Below are 8,880 nucleotides of genomic sequence, written 5' to 3'. Positions count from 1 at the left end.
TTCAACCAAACTACTATCCAGAACAGAATTCTATTCTTCTGACCAAGCCAAAAAAGAACAGACTACTGTTTTAGTGTTAGTCACTCAGCCATGTCTGACTCTGTGACCCCATGGACCGTAGCCCACCAAGTTCCTCTGTCCATGGAATTCTCCAGGCAAGAATCTTGGAGTGGGTTGCCTGTTTTAGACAAAGCTAAATTCAACTAGTTTCTCACCAACTAATCCCAGGTTGTGCTGGTAGTAAAGAATCTGCCTGCCAATGCAGGAGATGTAAGAGACACAAGTTTGATCCCGGGGTCAGGAAGATCCTCTGGAGGAGGGAATGGCAACCCACTCCAGAATCCCATGAACAGAGGAGCCTGGTGGGCTACCGTCCATAGAGCTGCAAAGAGTTGGACACTACTGAAGCAACTGAGCACGCACACATGCAAAGATCAATAACTTCCAGTGTATTTCTCCATCACTTCCAGGGTATTTCTCCATCAGATGTTCTGTAATCACCCAAAACTCAACATAGCCAACCAACCTTCCCATTTCTATCAAAGGTGGTCTTTCATATGTCAATCTCTCAGCCTTAAAACATTCTTCCCTTTCCTTCTTGTATATTTAAATCTTACCTACTTACCTTTAAGTTGTAACTCAAACACTTCTCCCTTCTCCAAAAGGTCTTCCCCCAGCTACTTTAGTGTACAGTGATTTCCCTTTTCTTGGACCCTCATTGCCAGTTATTTAGTCCCTAATGTCAGGTATTGCTATTTAACCAGCTTGGGGTAGGCATACTATTGCCCCAACTAGATAGTATACTTCTTGAAGGCAGGAACTATGTCTTAACTTTATTTTTTTCTCCCTGTCAAGACCAAGCATCTTGAGGCTTGCTGAATGTAAGTCCATGATAAACACTTAAAGAATGAAGAATAGGAAAAGAATAGCTGAGTTCAAATTTTTAATTTCATTTTTCTATGAGAGCATCTCAGAAAAAGGCTCTCTGAGGAACTGCTGACCTTACGTAGAAATATGCAAGCACAAAGGACAGCTTTGCTCTCATCTATCCACTTGGCATTTTAAAAACACTCTTCAAATAACCCTTGGGTTAAATAGAGAATCAAAACAGAAATTAAAAACTATTTAGAAATGATGAGCAAGGAAATCAACATGCACCAAAACCCATGATAAGCAACTAAAGTGGTATGCATAAGAAAGCTGTAACATTAAATTCATTTATTTGTTCTGATATATTCAAATATATTTCAAATGATAATATATGAATTATCCTGACTGAAAAAAATGAATTAAAGTCAACTCAAGAATACACATAAATAAAAGAAGGAAAGAATTAAATATTTTTTTCAAAATTAATGGCCCATTTCATTAGTCTTCCTTCTTACAACAAAAACAAACCCTGGACAAAAATAACAATTAAGCATAAGAAGACTCTGAAAAGTGGAAAGAAGAAAGTAGACTGCCTGGAGACTATAGGATGTGAGGAACACTACAGTTGTAAGTTGCCTGGGATTTCTTTTTGCTTCTCATATATTACAAATAGGGCACTGGAGAAGCCTACAACCTGAAATTGTCAAAAGGCCCAGACCAAGAAAAGTCCCAAGAAAATATTGTTCCCTTTAGTTAAATAATCAAGGGAATGGTGGCCTAGTAGAACAGAAAATCTTTTTGATAATACCCAACCTATTCTAACCAAACATGAAAGGAAAAAATGTTCCTTCCCTGTGGTGTAAGCAGTACCAAATAGAGCCACCCATGTCTGGCCCCACATAGCAGCAATTAGACAAGGAGACTTGGCCCTCTGTCTCCCCCACAGGGGTAATATCAGTGGGATCAAACAGAGGGCAGAAATTCCACCCCACCTTTTTGGTAACAAAGAAGTGGAACAAGGCAATGCAGGATAGTGAGAGCTGGCACCCCATTTTCCCACTGGAATAATGTTAGTGGAACCATCCCCACCTGGCAGCAGTGAGGTAGTGAGAGTCAACATCCCCATTCCCCATTCTTCCCCCTGGTGCTGGGGAGGATCTAGCAGGGAGCTAAACTTCCACCCCCTCCCAGCAATAACTGGAAAGAAATGAACAGAGCCTCAGGGGGGCTGTGAGTAAATGAAAAAAGGACAGAATTTATAACAATGAAGTCTAAGAAAATAAGGAAAAAAGACTATGGAACTAAGAAAGTATTCAATATTTGAAGAAATGATGGCTGAAAACTTCCCAAAGGATAAAATATGGATATTAGTAGACTGTGATAAGTTACTCACATATAAATGTAATAATGAGAACAACTACTAAAAAAAATCTATTAAAATACTCAAAACCTATATAGACAAATCAAAATGAAATTCTTTAAAAAAGTTCAAGTAACACAAAACAAGGTAAAAAAAATTGAGAAGACGAACAAAAGGCAAAGGGAACAAACAAACAAATATAAAACAGCAACAAACATAAGCCTTAACATAACAACAATTACACTGAATGTAAATGACCTAAGTAAACCCACTAAAAAAATGAGTTCAGCACAGTGGTTTAAAAAAAATACATGACCCAACTATGTTGTCTACAAGAAATCCACTTCAAATACAATGACATAGCTAGGTTGAAAAGAAAAGGATGTAAAAAGATATACCATGCAAATAGTGTGAAAAGATAAAATAGACTCTGGAACAAAGAAAATTATCAGAGACTGAGAAGGAAATTACATAATGATAAAAAGTTTAATTCTGCAAGAAGACATAGCAAATCTAAGTGTGTATATATCAAACAATGGAGATGCAAAGTATTTTATAGAGCAAAAACAAATTGAAATGAAAAGACAAATAAATACATAATTCCACTTAGAAACTTTAATATCCTTCTCTCAACAACTGATAGAACTATTAGAAAATCAGCAAGGATATAGAAGAATTGAACAACAATATCAACCAACATCTGTAAAACATTTAACGCAATAGCAGAACAGATAGTCTTCTCAAAAGCCCATGGAATATTGACCAAGACAGACCATTTCTTAGACCATAAAGTAAATCTGAACAAATTTAAAAGAACCAAAAATATAAAAGTATATTCTCTGACCACTGTGAAACCAAACTAGAAGTCAGTAACAGAAAAACAACAGGAAAATCTCCAAACATTTGGAAATTAAGCAACTCACATATAAACATATCATGAGTCAAAAAAAATCCCAAGGGAAATTTAAAAAATACATTGAACTGAATAAAAATGAAAATACAATATATAAAAATTGGAAGAATGCAGGCAAAAGCAGTGCCAAGAGAGAAATTTATAGCACTAAATCCTTACATTAGAAAACAGGAAAACTCTTAAAATTATAAAAACAACAGTAAAATAAGCTCAAAGCAAAGACGGAAGGACATCATAATGATAAACACAGAAATCAATAAAATTGACAACAGAAAAACTACAGAAAATCAATGGCAAAAAAGCTGGTTCTTTGGGAGGGGGGGGGAAATCAACAAATTTGATAAACCTTTAGAAAGATTAGCCAGGAAAAGAAGATGCAATTTATCAACATCAGGAAAAAAAGAGGAAATACTGCCACAGAACTTGTATACATCAACAGGATAAGGGAATACCATGAACAAATTTACACAGATATATATGACAACTTACATGAAATGGACCAATCCCTTGAAAAGCACAAATTATCACAACTCATTCAACATGAAATAATTTCATTAGTTCTATAACTATTAAGAAAATTAAACTCATAGTTCAAAAACTGCTGAAAGCGAGATCTCCAAGCCCAAATGGTTTTACTAGAGAACTCTATCAAACCACTTACTGTTAAAGAAATAACATTAATACTACACAATCTCTTTCAGAAAAGAGGAAGAAATTCCAAATCACCTAATGGGGGCAATATTATCTTGAGATAAAAATCATATAAATCCAGCAGAAAAAGAAGAAAACTGCAGTGCATTATCACTGATGAACAAAGACTCAAAAATCCTCAACAAAATATGAACAAATAGAATTCAGCAACATATGAAAATAATTATGCATCATGATTAGCCACTCAGTCATGTCCGACTCTTTGCGACCCCATGGGCTATAGCCCTCCAGGTTCCTCTGTTCATGGAATTTCCCAGGCAAGAATACTGGAGTGTGTTGCCATTTCCTCATCCAGAGGATCTTCCCAACCCAGGGATCAAACCCAGTTCTCTTGCATTGCAGATAGATTCTTTACCATCTGAGCCACCAGGGAAGCCCCAATATATAAAAATAATTATGCACCATGACAAAGTGAGGTATATTCCCCAGATACAAGGTTTGTCAATATTTGAAAATCAATGTAATCCAACTATCAACAGACTTTAAAACAAAAAACATATTGTCATTTCAAATGATATATAAAAAGTGTTTGACTAAATTAAACATCTGTTCATGATAAAAGCTCTCAGCAATTAAGGAATACAAGATAACTTCACTAACCTAGTGAAGAACATCCATGAAAAATCAGAGCTAACATCTTCCTTAAGACTGAAAGACTGAATGCTTTCAGAAACAAGGTAAAAATGTCTTCCTCTAACCACTGCTATTCAACATAGTACTAGACGTTCTAATCACACAATAAAGCAAGAAAAATGAAAAAAAAAAAGAAAAAAAGACTGGAAAGGAAGAAATACAACCACCCATTTATAGATGACATGATTGTCTATGTAGAAATTCTGAAGGAAGACACACACACATGCACACACACACAACAAACAAACTATTGATACTACACACAATAAGTTGGATGGATCTAAAAGGAACTGTGTTGAGTGAAAAATCCAATCGCAAAAGGTTATGTAGTATATGATTCCATTTATATACCTTTCTCAATGATAAAATTATAGAGATGAAGAAAAGATAACTGGTTGCCAAGACTTAGAGAAAGAAAGATGACTATGACTATAAAAGGGTACAATGATGAATATATCTGGTTAAGAAACAGTTCTATATTTTTATTATGGTGGTGGTTATAAAAATCTATACATGTGTTGCAAACATTATCCTCAATGGTGAAAATTGAAAGCATTTCCCCTAAAGTCAGGAACAAGACAAGGGTGCCCACTCTCACCACTACTATTCAACATAGTTTTGGAAGTTTTAGCCACAGCAATCAGAGCAGAAAAAGAAATAAAAGGAATCCATATTGGAAAAGAAGAAGTAAAACTCTCAATGTTTGCAGATGACATGATCCTCTACATAGAAAACATACAGAGAAACACACACACTGAGAGACACACACACTGAGAGACAAAAACACACTGAGAGACACACACAGAGACACACAGAGACATGCAAATTGAGAGGGACACACACACTGAGAGACACACACACTGAGAGACGCACACACTGAGAGACATACACATACAGAGAGAGACACACACACACACATGCTAAGAACCAAACACACTCACATTGAGAGAGACACACAGCCTGAGAGAGACACACACACTGAGAGACACACATATTGAGAGACACACACAGAGACACACAGAAAAACTGAGGGACACAGAAACTGAGAGACACACACACTGAGAGACATACACATACAGAGAGACACACACACACATACGCCAAGAACCAGACACACTCACAATGAGAGATACACACACACTGAGACAGACACACATACTGAGACACAAAAACACACTGAGAGACACACACAGGAACAGGCAGACTAGAGGGACACACACACTGAGGGAAACACCCTCATCCAGGAAGAGACACACACTCCTGAGAGCGAGACACACACACACACACAGACACACACACACACTGAGGGAGAGAAACTTAAACAAGGAGAGCGAGACACACACTCACACACTGAGAGAGACACACAAACACTGAGAGACAGAGACACACAACTTAGAGGGAGAGACACACATTGAGCAACACACAGACACTAAGAAGAGACCCACAACACTGAGGCAGACACACAATGAGACAGAAACACACATGGAGAGAGAGACATACTGGGAGACACACAAAAAGAGACACTGGGAGAGTCACAGAGAGAAACACACACAGAGAGACACACACACTGAAAGGGACACACACACACACTGAGAGTAATGCACACTGAGAGAGACAGACAAACACACACACAAACTGAGAAAGACACACACATGAGAAAGACACACACTGAAAAAGAGTGAACACACAACATACAGAGAAACACACCCACTGAGAGACACACACACTGAGAGAGAGACAGAAAAACACTGAAAGACACACACAGAGACACACAGAGACATGCAAACCGAGAGGGACACACAAACCAAGAGACACACACACTGAGAAACATACAAACACAGAGACAGACACACACACACGCTAAGAACCAGACACACTCACAATGAGAGAGACACACAGACTGAGAGAGACTCACACACTTAGGGAGGGAAACTTAAACAGAGAGTGAGACATTCACACACTGAGAGAGACACACAAACACTGAGAGAGAGACACAAACAACTTAGAGGGAGTGACACACATACTGAGGAACACACAGACGCTACGAAAGAGATCCACTCCACTGAAGCAGACACACAATGAGACAGAAACACACACATGGAGAGAGAGACACACTGGGAGACACACAAACAGAGACACTGTGAGAGTCACAGAGAGACACACACACAGATACACACACTGAAAGGGACAGACACACACTGAGAGTTAGCCACGTACACTGAGAGAGACAGACAAACATACACACACACACAGTGAGAAAGACACACACATGAGAAAGACACACAATGAAAAAGACAGAACACACAACATACAGAGAAACACACACACTGAGAAACACACACACATAGAGAGAGACAAAAACACACTGAGACACACACAGAGACATGCTAACTGAGAGTGACACACTCACTGAGAGACATACACACTGAGAGAAACACACACTGAGAGACATACACATACAGAGATAGACACACACACACATGCTAAAACCCAACACACTCACAATGAGTGAGACACACCGACTGAGAGAGACTTATGCACTGAGAGAGAGAGAAAAAAAAACACTGAGACACACATATTGAGAGACACACACAGAGATACACAGAGACAGGCAGACTACAGGCACACACACACTGAGGGATACACCCTCATCCAGGAAGAGACACACAGTACTGAGAGAGAGATACACACCCACACTGAGGGAGAGAAACTTAAACAAGGAGAGTGAGACACACACTCACACACTGAGAGAGACACACAAACACTGAGAGAAAGACACAGACTGAGAGAGAGACAAAAGTACACGGAGAGACACAGACAGAGACACACAGAGACATGCAAACTGAGAGGGATACACACACTGAGAGAGACACCCTCATCCAGGAAGAGACACACACTCCTGAGAGTGAGCTATACACACACACACTGAGGGAGAGAAATGTAAACAAGAGGAGTGAGATCAACACTCACACACTGAGAGAAACACACAAACACAGAGAGAGACACACACATTGAGAGAGAGAAAAAGTACACAGAGAGACACACAGAGACACAAAGAGACATGCAAACTTAGACGGACACACACACTGAGAGAGACGCCCTCATCCAGGAAGAGACACACACTCCTGAGAGCTAGACACACACACACACACACAAACACACACACACACACTGAGGGAGAGAAACTTAAACAAGGAGAGCGAGACATACATTCACACATTGAGAGAGACACACAAACACTGAGAGAGAGAAAAAAACACAGGGAGAGACACACATATTGAGAGACACACATAAAGACAAACAGAGACAGGCAGACTAGAGGCTCACACACACTGAGGGAAACACCCTCATCCAGGAAGAGACACACACTCCTGAGAGCTAGACATACACACACACACACACTGAGGGAGAGAAACTTAAACAAGGAGAGCGAGACACACATTCACACATGGAGAGACACACACAAACACTGAGAGACAGACATACACAACTTAGAGGGAGAGACACACACATTGAGGAACACAGACATTAAGAAAGAGACCCACTCCACTGAGGCAGACACACAATGAGACAGAAACACACACATGGAGAGAGAGACACATTGGGAGACACACGAAGAGAGACAATGTGAGAGTCACAGAGAGACACAAACACACATACACACACACACTGAAAGGGACACAAACGCACTGAGACTTAGCCACGCACACTGAGAGAGACAGACAAACACACACACACATACAGTGAGAAAGCTACGCACATGAGATAGACACACACTGAAAAAGATTGAACACACAACATACAGAGAAACAAACACACTGAGAGACACACACACACTAAGAGAGAGACAAAAACACACTGAGAGACACACACAGAGACACACAGAGAGAGGCAAACTGAGAGGGACACACACACTGAGAGACACAAACACTGAGTGATATACACATGCAGAGAGAGACACACACACACGCTAAGAACCAGACACACTCACAATGAGAAAGACACACAGACTGAGAGAAACACACACACTGAGAGAGAGAAAAAAAACACACTGAGAGACACACATATTGAGAGACACACAGAGAGACAAACAGAGACAGGCAGACTAGAGGCACACACACACTGAGGGAGATAGCCTCATCCAGAAAGAGACACACACTCCTGAGAGCGAGCTCTACACACACACTGAGGGAGAAAAACTTAAACAAGGAGAGCAAGACACACACTGAGAGACACACAAACACTGAGAGAGAGACACACACTGAGAGAGAGACAAAAGTACACAGAGAGACACACACAGAGACATGCAAACTGACAGGGACACACACACTCAGAGACATACACATACGGAGACAGACACATACACAAAGAACCAGATACACTCACAATGATA

The sequence above is a fragment of the Bos mutus genome, chromosome X (assembly GCF_027580195.1).
Source record: "Bos mutus isolate GX-2022 chromosome X, NWIPB_WYAK_1.1, whole genome shotgun sequence".
Lineage (NCBI taxonomy): Eukaryota > Metazoa > Chordata > Mammalia > Artiodactyla > Bovidae > Bos > Bos mutus.
The sequence above is the reverse complement of the archived record's forward strand: the minus strand, read 5'-3'. Positions refer to the sequence as shown.